The 21,992-nt window shown below is 37.7% G+C and overlaps 1 pseudogene; it reads left to right on the forward strand.

Annotated features, from left to right (window-relative positions):
• The first annotated feature begins 3,926 nt into the window (after window positions 1-3,926).
• On the forward strand, window positions 3,927-5,233 carry LOC149230340 (flavonol synthase 1-like; annotated as a pseudogene).
• Window positions 5,234-21,992: the final 16,759 nt, after the last annotated feature.

Genomic DNA, 21,992 nt, shown 5'->3' on the forward strand with positions numbered 1-21,992 from the left:
TATTTAATGCACTCCAAGAGATTGACGGGACAGCCCTGGTCGATTCCTCCGCCTCCGCTTCCGCCTTGATCGCCACCGCCACCACCATTCCATAAGAATGCATGCGGAGGCATGCGTAACACAAGACGCGAGCTCCATCGATGTTAAATACTGTATACGAAATGAAATACTGTATACGAAATGAAGACATCAGGTGGAATTAGTATTGTACGCATTAATACCATTTATTTATATTCAAATTCAAATTCGAAATTTGAACTTTGAACTTGTAAACCCGCCCCGCCCCGCCCAAATTCAAAATTTGAACTTATAAACCAGTAGCGACGACAAACGTGGGTCAGAGGCATTCAGGCCTTTCTGGAACCTTCAATGAACCTTCAAGGCACCCCCCGGTTTCCCTTTTCTACAAGGGGGAGGAGGAGGGGCGAAAGGCTCTGTAGCTTTATCTTTTACAGAAATGGGCGTTGCACAGGTTGTGATTCTCCTTCTGGTTGTGTTTTTGGGATGTTCCTTTTGCCACTGCATTCGGTCTCACTGTCCTCAAGATCTTCTCAACGTCGAAGCCTCTCAAGATGACTTCAATTGAGTCGATTTACAGCGGGTTTGCAATTTTTGTATTGCTTTTCTGTTTCAGTATTGGTTCTCTGTTATTGGGCCCAATACAGTATTGATCTAAGAGCTTAACATTATTGGGTTTCTTCTTAATATAAAGTTCTTTATATGTCGTGAAAGTGCCTGAGATCGAACCTCTGTCGACATGACCGAGTTGTGACCTGTAGGAACCTTATTTGTTAGTTAGAGGCTGCCTTCTTTCCTAGCTAGGTCTCAATACTTTTAAATAAATAAGGTTCAAACTCGATTTGTGCTCAGAGGCTTCCGTGGAGTATTAAATTGACAAGTTATGGTCCCATGAATATTCTATTTTGCAGAGAAAATGTCATGAAATCAATTACCAAGGAAATTTCTTCGTGAGACATTTCACATTCATACAATCTAATCGAATCAGCTTCGTTTGCTAGTTCGGTTACTCTTTGGTGGGAAGGAACAAACATAACCATGACTGAAACTCATGTGATTATAGGGGTAGGCTTCGGTGGGAAGCAACAGACATAACCGTATCATCGACGGAGAGAGTTATAATTTTGTAACTTTAATTTTAACATACCAACAAGTCAAAGTGTAGAGATTCTCTTGGTGTTCAATAATGCATATTTACATTGGAATTGTAATATGTAAATAAAGAACATAGATTTTTGAATGCAACTGTGACTCATAGTGTAGAGCCTTATAGAGAAAACTAGGTTATCAAGACTGAAACATCTCACTTTTGTCAAGAAAATTTTACACTAAAAAAAATTCGCAATTTCAAAATATACAAATTAAAATAAAAGACATCTATTAATAATTAAAATAATTGATTATATTTTTTATTTTTAAGATTTTTTTCCTCTACAAATATATTAATGGTTAGGAATTTTAAATTAATTTTTGTTTATTAAAATTTATATGGGATATTCAATTTTAATGGTTAGGAATTTTAAATTAATTTATGTTTACTAAAATTTGTATGGGATATTCCATTTTAATGGTCAGGAATTTTAATTTAATTTATGTTTACTAAAATTTATATGGGATATTCAATTTTAATGGTTAGGAATTTTAAAATAATTTATGTTTACTAAAATTCATATAGGATATTCAATTTTAATGGTTAGGAATTTTAAATTAATTTATGTTCCCTAAAATTTATATAGGATATTCAATTTTAAGAAAGTAAGAAATTAGTTAGAATTTTTTATTTTTTATTATTTTTATATTCAATAGAAATCAGATTTTTTTTTAGATTACTAGAATGTCATTCATCAAAACCTCAACACTGTCCATAGTATGACAAATATTTTGAAAATTAGATGGAATGTGAGTTTAAGATAGACAATCTAAGAGAGTGATTTTCATCTTCAACCATCTTAGGATCACACAGGTGGCATTCATCCCATGGTGTTTGCGGAATTGACCAATGCCCACTTTCACTATAAAGCTCATGAGAATTAGATCTAATCTTTGCAACATTGATTTTCTTAACACTTATCCACACAAAGAAATTTTTGTTTTCAAGATTGGGGTTGATCACTTCCTTATAATATCTTAGTTTCCTTTTTTCGCTCTAGCTCTTTACCTCCTTACATTTTCTCTTTAAATTTGGAACTAATAATATTTTTAATCTACAAGATGATCTCTTTTATTCACCGATGGTCTAGCCATGACTGTGCCTTATGCCACCCTCGCTTTAGTCAAAGTTGGGTGTTTTGGTTAGAGTTAGAAGCATTTTTATGAAACCCCTTGGCATCCATGTTGTATAACTTCTTCTTCTTCTACATAACATATCTATTCATAACCATGCTTTCAATGTGGGGAAGACTTGCTTCAATCATGAGGATATAGTAGGGAGTATTTCGTTAAATATTGAGGTGGTAGGCTATACATTGTTTTATGATTTGTTGAATCTTCCCCCACGATTCTCTGGATAAGTTGTGATCCAAACCTCCATCCACATAAAAAAATAGGAGTGACAAGAGTCTTAAAGAGGAGCCTCCTTTTATCCCAAATCCAAAGGCTTGTCATCTTACAACTGTCTTCAACCCAATAGTAAGCTTTCCAACATCCATTTTTCCTTTTCTCAATGTTATAATTCCAGTTGAGCTAATGATGGATGTCAATTCCCAGATATTTGTATGAAGGAGTTGTTGTCATAAATTAAATCATCATAAGTGATCTTTTCAAAACTTTATATTATTTATTCTATGAAGGAATTAAAAAAATACATTTTACAACTAATAGTAAAGATTTTATAAATCTAACCCAGATGCAGGTGACAACCATGATAGTTATGACGATTAGATGGTCTGGCGGCGAGGGGACTGGACACATGGCCGCTTGCGTTCCCTCCCATGCCAGCCTGCAACAAATTCACGGCGGCCTGCAAATTGCATTAAATGGGTACTCTGGCCGAGAACTACCCATTATTCGCACAGCTATGGATGCCCCAAAATTTATTCATGCTCCCAACCCCCCCCCCCTGCCATATGCCCTCCTCAAGCAGTGCAACCCTGTTCTCGAACTGTTACTGGAAGCTGATGCTAGTTGCTCAGTTGTGTAGACCTTGGTAACAGGAATCATTTCTCCCAAACAAGGCTCTGCAATTTGACTCCAGCTTAGAACTCCCTCTCTCATCCTCTGCCCAACCATTCAGCCAATTTCTCCATTGATAGCGCTGCTTCGAACATTTCCATGGCTCGCATCTGTCACCAAATGCATAGCAGAAGAGGAGGTAGCCGTGGTGGTGGCGTCCGCACTCCGTCAATAAATATAAAGTGAAATGATTGGAAAAGAATGCAACAGGTAAATGACCTTGGTGCAATGTCTCTACAGTTGGACTAACCTTAAGTTGTCACTTGACTTTTAATTTTTTGACCATATCTACTTATAACATTGCATCTTTGCTTAACATTGCATCTTTGCTTATAGTGGTTAAGATTATGTTTTTTTGAGTTTAGTGGAGATATGGCATGCTGGCTAACCCTACGTCCCAAAGATTTGTAACAACATATGTGTTGGACACCCTCACATCATTTGGGTGATACCTCTTGCTTCCATGGCTAGAGACATCACCAAGAGCATCAAGGTGCTTTTGAATAATTTGGATAGTTCATAAACCATATTCCCTCCATGGTTCATCATCATGTTTTATTCTTTTCTCCTATCAAACTATCAGTCATAATCTGGTCAACGGTTGCTAATGGTTCATGGCTCCACCGGCTCATCAAACCTTCCGGTCGTGGAGCTCCCATTCCTCACCATTCTTATCCTTGTATAAATATGATAGCATAGCAGGTCATTTCAATTACAATTCTACACATACAGTGAGAAGGAGCCTCAGAAGGGAAACAGCAAAAGCCGAGATGGCGATCCGAGTGCAAGCCATTGCAGAGGGAGGATTAGAGAGTATCCCTCCTCAATTTGTCAGGCCTAAGCACGAGAGGCCAGTTACCTTCACTACATTTTCCGTTAATACTAACGGCTGTGGGCAGCTCGCCTGTGAAATCCCGGTTATAGATTTATCCAATCTAGTAGACCATTCCGGCCATCTCCGCGAGAAAACGGTGGAAGAAATTGCAAGTGCGTCGAGGGAATGGGGGTATTTTTCAGATTGTCAATCACGGAATTTCGGAAGAGTTGATACAACGCCTGCAGAGCGTTGGGGAAGAGTTCTTCCGTCTTCCACAAGAGGAAAAGGAGGCATGCGCCAACAACCCTGCAGCTGGTAATCTGGAAGGCTACGGCACCAAGCTAGCTGCTAACCTTGATGGCCAGCTCGAGTGGTTAGATTACTATTTCCACATGCTCTGGCCTCCTTCTCGCAGGGATTTCAACACCTGGTCCAAACACACACCCGCTTACATGTAATACTTTTATTTAATCTAATCATTCATCTATGGTATATGAAGAATCAAAATGTGTTTTGTACAGTCTGCATGTAAATTTAAATATTATGTAAAAATCTAATGCGTGGGATTTGCAGAGAAGTGAATGATGAATATGGTCGAAATCTGTTGGAGGTGGTGAATAAACTATTGGCTTCGCTTTCGATCAGCCTAGGAATGGAAGAATCCGCCATGAAAGAAGCGGTGGGGGGCGAAAATCTGGAAATGGAGATGAAAATCAATTACTATCCACCTTGCCCACAGCCGGAACTTGCTCTGGGAGTTGAGCCCCACACAGACATGTCGGCCCTCACTCTTCTTATACCAAACGAAGTTCCAGGACTTCAAGTGTTCAATGATGGTCACTGGGTTTCTGCCACTTACATTCCAAACGCTATCATCGTCCATATCGGTGACCAGCTGGAGGTTACTAAGTTTCTTTCTATGGGTTTTTCTTTGTTTTTTCTCTCTTCCTCTCTGGACTCGTAATACCATAAATTTTGTTTGATGAATTTGTGGGTATGTGTGGATGTGAAGATATTGAGCAATGGGAGATACAAGAGTGTTTTGCATAGGAGCGTGGTGAGCAAGGAGAGGGTGAGGATGTCGTGGCCAGTGTTCTGCACCCCACCTCTTGACACCGTCGTCGGCTCCATGAAGGAGTTGATCGATGAGAATAACCCTCCATTGTTCAAATCCAAAGCATACAGAGAGTTCAAGCATTGTAAGATCGACAAGCTGCCCCAGTAGAAAGCTACCACTCTTGTTACAGCAGCTTTGTTTGTTTGCTTAATAATTCCAGGCATGAGTTATATAATCTCATGATCATCATAGCATAACATGTAACTTTCATGGTGATCGTTCGTTTAATAATTTCAGCTTTGAATAACTCTAGCCATGGTTGCTTAATGACTCTTGTGATGAGTACAATCTCATAGTCATGATGGCTTTAGTGTGTAGCTTTCATGGGTAATAGTTTCAGCTATGAATAGTGTATGGTGCAAAATATGTTGTTATCAAATAGTTTTCGGTGATTTCTCAACCGATCTGGCCATAAATTGCATTTAGTATAAAAAGGTAAGGGTTTCAGTCCTTTGACATTATTTGCGTTTCGTTTAAAATGACAGAGGAAAATGGTTGGTTCAAATCAATTGGAATCCTCACATTTCTTATTATCATTATATTTCTATATAATCGTTCCTAAGATTACTTTCAGAGCCTGCTTTCCATTTTCAGAGTCCTAAGATGCCTTTGAGAGTCAAGCTCTCCATTTTCAGTCTCCACATTCTTGGTTAATCTTGGATTAAAATGTTGTTGTCTATATTTTCATTCTTCATATGTTAATTTTGGATTAAGATGTTGTTGTTGTAGGTATAGGAAAATATTTTATTTAATTAATAAATATTAATATTGAATTTTCTCCAATTTCCTAACTTTATATTTAACTTTTGGCTACTAATTTTGATTCTCATGTATTTACTATAATTTTAAAATAAAAATTAAATTCTTATTATAATTTTAAAATAAAAATTAAATTATTTATTATTTATTATAATTTAAAAAAAATCTATTTTAAGTAATATTATTTGTATTACAAATATTTTTCCTAGTTTTTAAACATTTAAAATTAAAATTTTGTTTTAAATGGAAAACAATGGAGTGATAGATTGTTAATATCAACATTCAAATTGTCAAATCTATCCATTTCAATAAGTCTTATTTATTTAATCAGTTAAGTTTAGTATATTTAGATTTTTTATTTAAAAATTAATATTTCAGTGATATTACAATTTACTCAATCTTAAAAACAAAATTATATGAACAAAATAAAAAGTAATTTATGGCACACTATTTAAATATACTTGATTTAAATTTGCAAATAGATGTGATAGGAAGTTTGGGAAAAAATGATATATTTGAAGGAACCATCATCTTATGACACTTTGTTGTTGTTGTTGTTTTTTTTTTTTTTAACTATAAATAAACAAAATTTTATGAACAAAATAAAACGTAATTCATGGTACAATACTAGATATGATAAAAAGTAAAAAGATTTAAATTTGCAAATAAAATGTGATAGGAAGTTGGGAAAAACATGACATATTTGAAGGAACCATTATCTTATGACACCATTTTTTTTTAACTATAAATAATGTAGTTAAGTTTGGAATCAAATAAGCATTTTCAATTTATCTAATTATTTGCTAGCTACATCCACACCAAGATCACATAATACCTTAAACACCCAGTAACATTGGGAACACATAGATATTGAGGCATTTACATCAAATGTCCAAAATTTACAATGCATTCTACATATCATTTACTTTTGTTTTGCATTCTAGTAACTATAGAAACAACAAAATCATGTAATAGAACATCATGAGTACAACAGGTATTGGTCACCTTGGAGTGGAGATTTGGTCTTGGCCTTTCTACTACTACTTGCACTCCCTTGTTGTCATCTGTGTCCAAGTGTGAATGTTGATGTGCTCCGACTGAATGTTAGTGACCGACCGATTGACCTCCAAGCCTACTCTATGAGTATTCTTTTTTCCCACGGATCCCCTCGCTGCAATGGGCCTATACAATAGAGGAAGAAAACTAGTTGATGGAGGTGAGCACCCATGGTTAACGAGTCCCCTCTCTAAATGCCTTCACCTCACCAAACTCACTATAGCTCGTAGTCACTCACAATAACATAATCCTATCCATCTAACAATAGGGTAAGCAAAAGTCCCATCTCCCATAGCTTGCCCCTTAATTTATAAGAGGCTTCATAGATGACACTTAGCACTTCATGCATAATTAATTATTTTTATTAATCCAAAAGTCTGATTATTCACCCACCCATGTGTCACCCTCTTACTAAGGCTCTCCAAAATTATTTACTTAAACTTCTAATTCAAACATAATATTTTTCCTCACCCCAACGAGACTTTCTATATCTTCTCTTAGTTGTCCCTTGACCCCCTTTTTCTACTCAATTTGTGTTTGTTACTGAAGTGAACTGACAAGTATAAGATTTGGTCCTCCAGCTACCTCTTAATTTAACTCAAATTGTCTCTTGGATGGAGATTCTTGTATTGGCTCTTGCCACATGGAGGTTCTCTAAATGTCCTATAATCTAATTTATTAATGTTTATTTTTATTCTCCACCCTCTTTTCTTATGGGGTTAAAATCCATTAATACTAATCTTTTTAATTCACTATATGTCCATCCCCCCCACTCTTGCCTAGTAAAGCACTTATGCACATTATCTACTCAAAATTTCCCAAATGAGGGGAGGTAAAGTTCTCAAGTGTTCCAATTTTTTTTATTTCTTCCTATTCTCCCTTTATCCCAATTTTTTTTTTTCTTGGTTAGATAACTTGGCTTTAAAACTTTATTTACCACATTATGTGAATTAGTATGATTATCACATTATAGTAGTTTCATCATGATGCCTAGTGTGCAAAGTTGGTCATGCCCTTCAATAACTTCCCTTCGAAGTTCCAAGGGTGCCATGTCAAATAGTTTCTTCTTGATGCCAAGGATACGAAATTGGTCGTGCCCTTCAATAACTTCCCTTGAAGTTCCAAGCGTGCCAAGTTGTATGCCCTTCAAGCATATAATGATTACGAGGGGAAAGCTAAGTGTGATTGTGGGGAATGATATCCTCTCTTATGTCACCCTCTATAGTGAGACTAATGGTGTTGGGAATCAAGGAATATTCCTTGATGTGTGCCCCCCAGTAAAGTCCTCATCAACAACCCAATTTGGGACCTGCCCCCATGACATTGTTATCTTCAAGGAGAAGGTATCCCAACCCTTCCATCCAAGTCATGATGGCATTTCTAGCAGGTGAAATCAAGGACATTGTCCTACCCCTCTCATGAATTTCCATCTATCTGTACAACCCCATCACCCATATGTGAGTCATTCGGCCAAGAAACTAACATGTTCCTTCATCCATTAACATGTCATTAGAATTTACAACAAAATTCAAACTGAACTTTAAAATTTCAAAGAAAAATATTCAATTCCATCAAACTAGATGTAATCGACTCATCACATACAAATGCATCTAGTGGTATCTTGCCATACTCGATAATCATTAGTAGTAATGTTTTACAATGTTAATCATTGAGATAATAACATATGTTAAATCATCAACATGACATATTCATCAACATCGTTGTTCACTGTGAACCAAAACTAATGTAAGTAGCCAACATAATGAATGCATCCACCACAACTATTATCATCATAATATTGGTAGAAAACATACATATCTGTCACAACTATCATCATCGTAACATCAACTAGGAAATAAACACATCCATCACAACTATTATTATCATAACATCGATTAGGAAATAAACACATCCATTACATCTATCATTGTCATAACATCAACTAGGAAACAAATGCATCCATCACAGTTGTTGTCATCACAACATCAATTAGATAACAAACATAACCATCACATCCACCAATAGTAGAGTCAAATAGCTAGATCCTCAACTTGAGGTCCTCAAAGAATACTGAGTGAGCATTAATGCTATATTAATGTTATTGTCATATCAGGGATAGTCAACTAGAGCAAGGCACTATAATGTAAGTGCAATTGATGTAAATTGACATTTTATATTAGGCACCATAGTACTGTAACAAAAATTAATTATAAGTTAAAAATTTTCATAATAAAGTTGCAATGGAACTGCGATTAAAAATATTATTACATGTTTTCTTCAAATTATATAAGTTTAATTCATATATTAAATATTTTATAATTAATAATAATAATAATTTAAAATAAAATTATAATTTAGTTTTTTTTGGATAATGTAAAAACTCAAATAATTGATATTTATCCATATTTACAGATCATTTAATTCGTATAACTCTACAAATAATAATTTAATATAAAAAAATTGTTATGCAATAAATCAAATGGTAAAGGTCACAATAGTTTGATATTATTTGCATTTAGTTTCAAATGTCAATAAAATGGTTGATCCACGTCATTTTGGAATCCACAATTTTTTCATTATCATTATATTGTTATGTAATCATTCATTTAGTAAAATGATTCCAACTTTGAGCGTCACTTTTTTTCTTAAATAACCTTGGCTTAATGCTTTATTGTTATGTGTAGATTGAGCATTTTAATATATATATATATATATATATATATATATATAATTAATTATTATTAAATTAACAATGGCCACATGACTGGTAATGATGGATTATTACTTATACGAATTGACCCATAAATAAATGTCAGAGTGCCCATGTCCCAAAGTCTGACACTACACTGTCATCGAAGAAGAATACTCTAGAGAAAACTTTGAATCACAAGAAATTGGGCAAGACAGAAACAACTCTCAAGACAAGCATGGAAAAAGCCCTGCCCAACAACAAGAAAGTGCACTTGACAACCCCTCAAGTATCAACAGTTATGAGGATTCGAATATCGTGCAAAATAAATCTTCATTTAACAACAAAGCAGATCTCCTAGACCAAACTTCTTCTCCGACTATCTTCAAAAGGACGAACACAATTGATCGCGAAGCTAAGACACCATTGTCTCAATAACCAAAAGAGATGAAGGAGATGCAAGATAAAGGAAGTTGGAAGACCGTAGAGAAAAAAAAGAGAGCTACAACACCAATCTCGCCAAGAAAGACGAGGATCCAGACAATTAAAAATTAAAAATATTATAGGTCTGATAGACCAATTTGGTCTCAGTGGACGGTAACCACTATCATCATCATCATCATCATCATCATCATCATCATCATCATCAAAATAATATGGTTAAAATTTAATTTTTTAACATATGCTAACCTTATAATATAGGGACTAGAAGTTTACGAATTCTACTAATGACCATATATATGGATTAGGAGCCATCCATGGATGGTCCGGCTGTGGTTCTTCAAAGGCTATGTCATACAACTCTTCTTCAAAGGCTATGTCATACAACTCATCGTTGAGATCACAAACAATAACATACCAATAATCCATATTCAAAACTTCAACACAATTGTTCTGGTTCAGAATCTCACTGGAAATGAATCTGTCCAATTTCACCAGGAACAAGCTCTCTGTAATTCACCTGCATTTCTTCATAGCTTTCGTAGAAATTTCATAAATATTTTGATGCTTTCACCACCAACTCCCTGAAACCTCAGCGATGGGCGAATGTAGCACAGAAACCATGGTGGAAACCCAACAATGGTTTTGTCGTCAACGCATTTCAAATTTCTAGAGTGTGGGGGGCTTTTCAAAATTAAAGTAAGCTTTTCATTAATGCACACAGCATATTATGTATAGTATACAAGGGCTCATCCATATGGTGATTTAATAGGTTTTGGTGGCCGCCATCAATATCATGCAGAGCGACTCTAGGGGCTCGTGCAATCGTTCGGAAATCCATCACGCCCCGGCCCCATGGCATTAGCAATGTAGTAGTAGTGTATGGCCATGCACTAAGCCAATTAATGATTGGCTTAGTGCATCGTCTTGAGTTTGGGGTTCTTGCATTATCTATCATGCCCCATGGCATTAGCAACATAATAGTGTATGGCCATGTACTAAACCAACCAATAATTAGTTTAGTGCATGGGGGTGAAGACCATCTTGCATGGTCAAATATTAATAAATTAATAAATACAATAAATGATGTCACGAATCTGATTAGCAATGTAGTAATGTATGGCTATGTACTAAACTAACCAATAATTAGTTTAGTGCATGGTCTTTAAGAATGCCGTAGTTTAACCGGAGGAATTGCTCGGAAAGTTATGGAAATTCTTGACATATTTAGAGAAAATCCGGCAAGGAATTTTGTAAATCCAAGTTATAGTTATTAAACTTCAAAATTTTAGGTGTCCTAGATGTTTTTCATGGTGCTCAATCCATTTTCACCATCAAAAACACTATTCAAAGACTATCTCTACAAGATTTTTTGAAATTATTTGCCCAGATTCAGGCCACTTTTGGCCATCCGGACAATTCCTCCAGCTCGTTAGACGACTCCTTTAAAAATTGCTATTAATAATGGGGGCGAAGACCATCTTGTATGGTCAAATATTAATAAAGTAATAAATACAATAAATGATGTCATGAATCTGAATGGCACATTGTTAAACTGACTGCAATTGGTAAGACATTCGTTTTTCGTTCATGGCTTAATTCTCGGTCATGGTATCCCTATGCATATGCCTTCATGTTTCTCTTTAGGTTTTGATATAAGCAAATGCCTAACTTTAATTTTAAAGTAAAAAAGTAAAGAGTGGAGGAGTTGTACAATACTCTTTATCAATTATATTATATTTAAATTATTTTCTATTATTAATTGTTAGGGTCCCACCCTAACCCCCTTATTTATGTCATGGGATCACGTCATAGTCAAGAGTCAATAAAGCCCATATTAATATTTGTAAGTGGTTAACCCGCAATTAATGACGGGACCATAGTTAGTTGCAAATGGGTCGTAGTATTAGATAGATGGTATTAATAAAACCCACGGTATTGGCCTGTGGTATTGCATGTATGAGTCATATATAAAGGATAAAGACTCCCTGCGAGGAGTATCGTGTGTTATTTTGTAATCGAGCTCTGCTATATTGGAGGTTGCCCCCTCGAAGAGGCAAGTGAACATTACTCTCTGAATAATAAAATCATTGCTATTCTATGTTCTGGGTATCTTTTCTTCGCATATTCTGTATTTGGGTATCATTTTGCAGGTTAAGAGCATAACAAATGGTATCAGAGCACTTTCCAGGGCCGGTGGAATCTCCAATTCTTAGCAATTTTTATTTTTTTTGGCTAGAGACATGTTCCGGCGTCTTTAAACCACGGGATCTTTCGTTGAGTGCATAAACCTGCGGATTTGGGGAGGCATGCACGCAGGAAATACAAGAGGTGGTCACGTCTGTTGGACTCCCTTGTAACCCCTGTGGGTACCCCTTCGAGTAGTAGCGCATTAGACAGAACCATACATGGACTGTCTTCCACGTACCCTCTGGGTATATCGGAAGCCCCTAGGCTCCCTCAAAACCTCGCCATAGATAAATTGTCGGCCATCTTGTGGCTACAGTACACCGAGAATAGCACTCAGAGAGATTACTCGCCCGTACGATGGGGTAGTCGGGTTGTACAGCTAAGGGTACGGTCGATCCTCCTTAGTTAGAGCCCTGAAACATTGGGCCGAGTACTACTGGCAGACCCTTATGTATATTGCGATCTGTAGCACTTGACACTCCTCAAGACCATAGTTCCCTTTTCTATCGGGGGATCGCACATCATCTATTCCAGATCCGCTGGTGCAACGGGGTGTAGCAGCAGCCGACATTAGTCCCACAGTCTCGAGTTCGCAGATCAGTCATTCCGATCTATTATATCTAGCCGATCCGCAGCAGCAGTCTGTTCCGTCGCCTAGAGCTATCTGATCCACCATTCAGATCTCTCAGATCCACCAGATCAGAGTTGTTGTGAAAGGTTCCTATACCGAGGTATAATTTTCGCAGGACTTTTGGCCGCATTGACATTTTGAGGATTTGGCGACTGCAGTATTGATCAGGAAGGAGTAAAACTCCATTACGCATTTTCAGAAAAAAAAAAAAAAGTCTGAGATCTTCTGGGGCGCTTGATCTAGCCCATCAGAATCAGGACGACGAACTGAGCACTGTGGTACCATTCAATTATTAGTGAAAATTTTTAGGCAGTCCCAATTTTTCATCAGGTTGGTGTATGGTAGAAACTAGAGCTCAAGCAATGGCCAATGAAAGAATGGACAAACTTGAAGAATCCCTCCAATCCCTCAATAATCAGCTTACCGGACTATGTCTCCAGGTCCAGCAATTAATCCCAAAGGGCAAGGAGCAAGCCCACGAGGAGGTGTATAATGGCAATGAATACAATGAGGGTGAGTCTAGCCACTCTCCTCACATCTGGCACACCCACCCACCACCCAGTCAGCGACCTCCCAAGTTGGATATGCATAAATTTGACGGTTCTCACCCATCCTCATGGATAGCACAAATGGAGCAGTATTTCAAACTGAATCGTATCATAGATGATGCGACTAAGCTTATGTTGGGGAGCATGTACTTGGACAATGAATGGTGGCAATGGTGGGAATGGCATCAACGTTGCAATGGACCTTTTAAGACTTGGACCCAATTTACCAAAGCTCTTCGAGACCGCTTTGAACAGGAGGACTCTTTTTTGGTTCGTCTTACTAAGCTCCAACAGATAGGTACAGTGGATGAATATATTACAGCTTTTGAAGCCTTAGCCTTCCGCACTTGGGGTCTCTCATATGTGTTCTACACGGAATGTTTTATCAGTGGTCTTAAAGAAGCCATCAAAGCTCAAGTCTTACTGCACCACCCTCCCACTTGGACAGAGGCTTGCAAGGTAGCCCGTAACGTGGAACGTGCATTAGCAGCCCAATACAGTCACCCAAATTTCCCCGCTAAAGGTCGTCCCCCACAGGCTCACAACATGACTCAAACACTTAAGGTCCAAAAGGTGTCACCTGCGGAAATGGCCGAAAGAAGGAAGCAAGGACTATGTTACTACTGTGATGAAAAATACTCCCCAGGTCATAAATGCAAGGAACCCAAATTTTTTCAAATAGATGCCACTAACTACAGCTCAACAGAGGAAGATCCACCACTTGAGGAACATGAGGCGCTAGAAGAAGACAACCAAAAGGAGAATGTCTCTGACGAACTAGTTATTTCGTTGCATGCGTTGGCAGGGATATCTTCCCCTCAAACTCTCAAAATCAGGGGTTTTCTTAAACATCGCCCAGTAGTAGTCTTGATTGATAGTGGAAGTACCCATAATTTCATCCATCAAAAAATCGCAGAAGTAGTGCATTGTTTTGTACGAGACGTTTCTAACTTCCAAGTCCAAATTGCAGATGGGGGCACAATGAAATGTGAAGGCCGCTGTGAAAATTTCAAACTTCAAATGGGGGATTATCAGTTGAAAACCCACATGTTTGCCATACACATGGGGGGTTGCGACATTGTCCTCGGCGCTGAATGGCTCCACACTCTTGGGCCAATCACAATGGATTTTCAGGAGTTATATATGAGTTTTAAGCAGAACAACTACGCACATACCCTCCGTGGACTCCATGCGGGAGCCCCCTCTATCATCAACTCGCATCGGATGGAAAAATTGTTAAAAAAGGGCAATCATGGAGTGGTAGCTCAATTTAATTCCATCCAGGTCGTCGAAACCAAGTCTCTGCCAATTCATCCTGAGATGCAACAGATTTTAAATAACCATTTGCTGGTCTTTGACAAGCCTCATGAGCTTCCACCCTCGCGAGGGGAACATGATCATAGCATCACCCTGGTTCCAGGGGCCCAACCCCCAAATGTGCGGCCATACAGATATCCGTTCACCCAAAATAATGAAATAGAAAAAATAATCAAGGAACTTTTGGAAGCAGGTGTCATTCGTCCCAACATTAGTCCTTATTCATCCCCAGTGGTCATGGTGCTCAAGAAAGATGGGGAGTGGCGGATGTGTCCCGACTTCAGGGCCCTTAATAAGTTGACAGTAAAAGATAAATTTCCCATTCCGGTGGTTGACGATTTGCTGGATGAACTCAATGGGGCTCAAATCTTCACTAAGCTGGATCTTCGCTCAGGCTACCACCAAATTAGCATGAAGGAAGTCGACATTTCCAAGACTGCTTTCCAAACTCATGAAGGCCATTATGAGTTCCTGGTCATGCCATTTGGTCTTTGTAATGCCCCCTCTACTTTTCAGAGCCTTATGAATCACATTCTCAAACCATATCTCAGGAAATTTGTCCTTGTCTTCTTTGATGACATCCTCATCTATAGTGACACTTGGGCTGCACATCTTCAGCATGTAGATCTACTCTTACACCTGTTCCACAAGCATAAATTATTTGTCAAGATGTCCAAGTGTTCATTTGGCATGGAAGAAGTTGAGTATTTGGGCCACATTGTGGGGCGTGAAGGTGTGAAGGTGGACCCCAAAAAGATCCAGGCAATGCAAGAATGGCCTCAACCTAAGACCTTGAAGAGCTTGAGAGGATTTTTGGGTCTCACAGGCTATTATCGTAAATTTTTCCGCAACTATGGCCGCATAGCGAAGCCCCTCACTCAACTCCTCAAGAAAAATTCCTTCTTCTGGAATGAGGAAGCACAACAGGCATTTACTGCTCTCAAAAACGCCATGTGTTCCACTCCAGTCTTAGCACTACCTGACTTCACCAAATCCTTTGTCATTGAATGTGATGCTTCGGGGACCGGTATTGGGGCGGTCTTAATGCAGGAAGGGCGACCTTTGGCCTTCACAAGCCAACAACTAAGTGGGAGGAATCTAGGCCAATCTACCTACGAAAAAGAAATGATGGCCATCTTACATGCCGTCGAGACCTGGCGACCTTACTTATTGGGGCGACATTTCCAAATCTGCACAGATCATCACAGTCTTAAATATTTTTTGGAGCAACGCCTATCCTCCCCACAACAAAACAAATGGCTCGCCAAAATGCTAGGATATGATTATGAGATCATTTACAAGAAAGGGAAAGACAATAGTGTAGCAGATGCATTATCTCGCCAATTTGAGGAAGAAAGTACTCTGCTAGAAATTTCCCTCCCCATTCCAGAATGGATTGAAGAGGCTCGCAAGGAATGGTTTTGACACCCCGGGCTATCCCAAATCATTTCTCAATTGCAGGTAGATCCAAATTCCACCAAGGGCTACTCGTGGCAGGATGATATTCTTCGCTACAGGGACAGAGTCGTAATATCCCCAACATCCACCCTCAAAAGTTGCATTTTGGTAGAATTGCACTCATCGCCCATTGCAGGACATTCAGGCTTTCAAAAGACGTATGCTCGCACCAGAAGATCATTTTTTTGGACAGGCATGAAAAAGGACATCCTTAATTTTGTAGCAGAATGCGATGTCTGTCAACGCCACAAAGGGGAAACCGTCAACACACCAGGCACATTACAACCATTGCCCATTCCGACATCAATTTGGACGGAAGTTTCTATGGATTTCATTACAGGTCTTCCAAAGTCCGGGAACAAGTCAGTCATCATGGTGGTTGTGGACTGACTATCAAAGTATGCTCATTTCTGCGCCCTACCCCACCCATTTACACCAACTTTGGTCGCTCAATATTTCATGGATCAGATTTTCAAATTGCATGGCATGCCCACTTCTATTGTGTCCGATCGCAACCCGATCTTCACCAGTAATTTTTGGCAGGAACTCTTCAGGATACAAGGCACTCAACTAAAACTCAGTACTTCCTATCATCCACAAATGTATGGTCAAACTGAAGCCGTCAACAAATGTCTAGAAACCTACCTTAGGTGTTTCACTTCAGAAAAGCAACACCTTTGGGTAGAGTGGTTACCTCTGGCTGAATGGTGGTATAACACCAACTATCATGCCACCACCAAAATGACTCCCTATGAAGCAGTATATGGTCAACTTCCACCTTCCCCTACTTCTTATCTCAAGGGGTGCTCCAAAGTATAAGCAGTGGATCAACTCCTACAACACCGCGCAACCATGCTCGCCCAACTTAGAGAGAATCTTCATCAAGCTCAGAACTGCATGAAGCAACAGGTAGACCAGCATCGCTCAGAGAGCCAATTTCAAGAAGGGGATCAAGTCTTTTTGAGGCTGCAACCATATAAGAAAACATCACTCAAAGACAAAGGTTGTCAGAAGCTATCTCCAAAATTCTACGGACCATACCAAGTACTTCAGCACATTGGAGAAGTGGCTTACAAGTTGGCTTTGCCACCTACTGCAAAAATCCATCTAGTTTTCCATGTATCGTGCCTCAAGAAAGTGATCGGGAACAATTGCCGAGTTCAAACCTGTCTACCTGGATTGGATGAAGAAGGGTCAACCTGGCTTCAACCCGAACAGGTTCTAGACACAAGAGACAAACACCTGCGTGGCCGCATGATTAAGGAAGTTCTCGTCAAATGGAAAGACACCTCTTCGGAAGATGCAACTTGGGAACCAGCCACTATTCTTCAGCAGTTTCCGCAGCTTCAGCCTTGAGGACAAGGCTAGTCTTAAGGGGGAGGGCATGTTAGGGTCCCACCCTAACCCCCTTATTTATGTCATGGGATCACGTCATAGTCAAGAGTCAATAAAGCCCATATTAATATTTGTAAGTGGTTTACCCGCAAATAATGATGGGACCACAGTTAGTTGCAAATGGGCCGTAGTATTAGATAGATGGTATTAATAAAACCCACGGTATTGGCCCGTGGTATTGCATGTATGAGTCATATATAAAGGATAAAGACTCCCTGCGAGGAGTATCGTGTCTTATTTTGTAATCGAGCTCTGGTCTATTGGAGGTTGCCCCCTCGAAGAGGCAAGTGAACATTACTCTCTGAATAATAAAATCATTGCTATTATGTGTTCTGGGTATCTTTTCTTCGCATATTCTGTATTTGGGTATCATTTTGCAGGTTAAGAGCATAACATTAATTATTAATCAATAATATGGAAAATAAATGAATTTTAATATTATTTAAGAATAATTAACTTCATTTCATAATATTTAAATGAATTTCAATATTATTTAAAAATAATTGAGTCGAGGAGTTGTACAATATTCTTTATCAATGATATTATATTCAAATTATTTTATGTTCATTATTAAACAATAGTATTGAAAATAAATGAATTTTAATATTATTTAAAAATAAATAACTTCCATTCATAATATTTAAATGAATTTCAACATTATTTAAAAATAATTAATTTTAATTTATAATTTATTTTTTTACAAATCAATTTATAATGTTTAACTTTATTCATAATGTTTAACTTTACTTAAAACAAAAATAATATTTAATCAATGCAGAAGTAAAAGCAATATATCTTGCCCTACCTATCTGCCTCAAAGTATAATAATCATAACCAGTTCATTTTTACCACTTAATGTTAACGATCCCATTAGGGGACAGCCTTCTATTGTTGTGCAGGGACCAATATTAGTTATAGTACTAGTCCCACACATCCATAAAAAAATATTCATAAATCATAAAAAATATGCACATAAATAGTTTATATTAAGCTATATAAGTTATATAATTTAGTCCAAAATGGGCCGACATATTAATTGGGCCAACAAGTGTCAAATACCAAACCTTAACATCACATATTGACAAGACATAATGTCCCAAATATCTCCAACTCTTAATTACCAAATAAGTCAAAATGCACTACAAAACATTCCATTGAATTCTATTCACGAGTACACCTATCCCATCAAACAGTCACCTACATATTTCCATTGGAGCAACACATCCCATTGCTCAGTAATACTTGCACAAGAATAGGTGAAATGTGTGTCAACCATATGTACATGTGTATTTAACCATTCAACCTATTGAAGACAATAAATGACAACCTTCCATTCAGGATTAAAGATAATAAATGACAACATTCAATTCTCAACATTCCATATAGGATTAAAGACAATAAATGACAACATTCAATTCAGGAATTAGTTCAAAGGATGCAATAAATGACACCAACCCTTTGAATTCAAGTATTAAACACACCAGACTTTTCAATTTAGGAATTAAAAATAGGAAAGCACATGGATCAACCATCAGAGATTATCAACAACTTGATCATGTACAAATCAATCCAGGCCACATATTTGAATTTGGGAGATGGAAATCTATGCCAATCTTCCCTACCAATTAAATTCTATATGAAAAAACTATAAAACATCAACTCTTACTCATTTTCATTTCAAACATTCATTCTACGCATTAGCTATTGGAGACATGCAATCAAAGTGTTCAGACACGGTTACATTCATTCTATTCAGAAGTTGTTGGAAACATACAAACTGAGTGTGTGCACAGTGTTACATTCATTCTATTCATCAATTGTTGGATACATACAGGTATGTTTTTTTTGAATAATGTTACCATTTTTGTTGAATAATGAATAATGTTATTTATGTTGAGAAACAAAGTTAAATTAAAGCCATTACAGCCAATTTCATTATTGATTTACTGATTTAGGAACCAATTTCATTGCCACTATAACCTCAACTCTGATTCTACAACTCAATAGCAGACTACTTTAATAGAAAAGAATATCCTTTAAAAGAGCAAAGACAGATAGTCTCAAGTACTAAAACCATTACATCCAGTTTCATTACTGATTTAGAAACCAATTTCATTTCCACTATAACATCAAATCTAACCCCTGCAACTTAATATCAAACTACTATAATAGCAAATAATATCCTTTCAAAGAGCAAAGACAGATAGCCTTAGGTACTAATGGCATAAAAGTAACAACCTCCATACAATAGCTAGTACATGGGTTGCTTATAAGAAAGTAACCGAACAGTCTTCCTTCCAATCCTTCTTCTGATCAATTGGTTATGCTGTTGATGGAGCAGTTGATTGAGGAGTGGTGGATTCAGTTGTTGACTGAGTAGAAGTTTCTCCTGTTGATTAAGTTCTTGATTCAACAACTGATTATGAGAATTAACCAATTTCTCATGGAGAGAATGCCACCAGCTTCTTTACCATCAACGCGACCCAATAATTTGTTGATTCACCAGCATTTAACATCAACGCGACCCAATGATTTGTTGATTCACCAGCGTTTAGCATCAACGCAACCCAATAATCCTTTGATTCACTAGCGTTAGAGGCCCTCACCAGGCTTGAGTTATTAGTTCCCATCCTTTGGCTTAGATATCGTCCACCATCATTTAGTTCCCATCCTTAGGCATGGCTTAGTTACCTCTTTTGTATCCCTATCTGTCTACCTTCTCTTTAGGCAATCAAGTGGCACTTTTATTGCACAAATATGGCCTTGCCACCATGAAATTTGGCTAGGTTATCCCATGAAATTCCAGGACTTATTGCGTAAGGTATTCATGTCTAATCCCAAATTGAAAATGTGGATGAAAATAGTTAAAGCAAAGTTTTTCAAGAATTTGTTTCAAGCGAACTTTTTGTCTGCAACCTCCGGTACAACTAAAGGGATGGTTACCTAGCTAAATCCCGTAGAAGCACCTATCCCGATAAGGGCCCATGCAAGCACCTACACTAACAATTATGTTGTTGTGTTATATATGTAATTATCCAATACTATCAAGCATCCATTTTCATTCCCTGACTTCATAGTCATTCGGCCAAAGGAGCACCCAAGCATTGTGGGGGAACCCAACTAATGATATTTTTGATTGGAAGGAAAGAACTTCCCTCTGCCCTCCACATAGGCATAGATCCTCATATATTTGTGCCTATAATCTCTACCCTAAATAATTTCTATATGGGTGCTTATGCATCTATCTAATCAATGAAAATGTTACCTTAGGAATCAGGTTCTGAGAATGACTGCTCATTGCATAACATACCATGCCTACAAAGAGAAAAGTCAGTGACAAAATATCAATAACTGATCCGGATTTAAACAGGAACGCAATAAAATATAGAGATAACCATAAAGACAAATATGCAGCGGAAATAATACTTCATTTCATTACTGTAAAATACTGAAATATGCTTACAAATAGAAGTGGAAATAACCCAGCTAGGGCGATGGTAGCTTATCTCTGAGAAGAGATGTGTCGGCTACATGCCTCTGAACTGTTCTCCAAAAACTGTGTTACAATGAGGCTCGAGGGCCTATTTATTGTTGAGAAACAATGGAAAACCCTTCACATTTCAAAACCTACCCCTAGAAGATGAAACGCCAAATTGTGGGCCCCGTTTTTGGCTAAGTTGGTACATCAACTTCCCGGGGTCGCGAATTGGTCGTACTATCTCCGTTTGACGCGCATGATAGCCCGTTGGAAAGATATCTTCGAGGAATACGACGGAAAAGATGATTTTTTAATAGAATAATCGCTGGCCGTGGATTTCCCCAAAAACGTCGTTTAGGGCCTCAAAACGGCTCCGGAAGTTTAGGACCCGAAAAACTGCTAAAAATAGTAAAGTGTGCTATAATTAAGGAAACAGAAAAGCTGAAAGAGACAGTTGTGGGGGTCCAAATGGGATAGGTGGGTGGCCACCAACATCCACCTGGATCAATAACATTACTCCATAGTTGAAAGGATCATCACGATGAATAGACTTCCATCAATTGGGTCCCGAGGAGAAGCCATGCCAAGTGACAAAGTAAATAGGGAGTTGGAGGAGTTTTTAAATACAAAATTATTTCACTTTAGTGTCTTCACCAAAAAGTTCACTAGGGACAACCTAAAACAACACCTTTTCGATCATGTTAAACAAAAGACATTATTAAACTTGTTCTTGGTTTCATTGAAGAAAGACATGGCAATTCCCAGAATGACTGCTCATTGCATAACATACCATGCCTACAAAGAGAAAATTCTGATGTCAGGTAGATTCATTGTCATTCGTAGGTTCCCAGAATGACTGCTCATTGCATAACATACCATGACTACAAATAGCAAATTTTGATGTCAG

Source organism: Pinus tabuliformis, chromosome J (genome assembly GCF_031772625.1).
Source record: "Pinus tabuliformis cultivar Carrire ecotype Pingquan chromosome J, CPIR1, whole genome shotgun sequence".
Taxonomy (NCBI): domain Eukaryota; kingdom Viridiplantae; phylum Streptophyta; class Pinopsida; order Pinales; family Pinaceae; genus Pinus; species Pinus tabuliformis.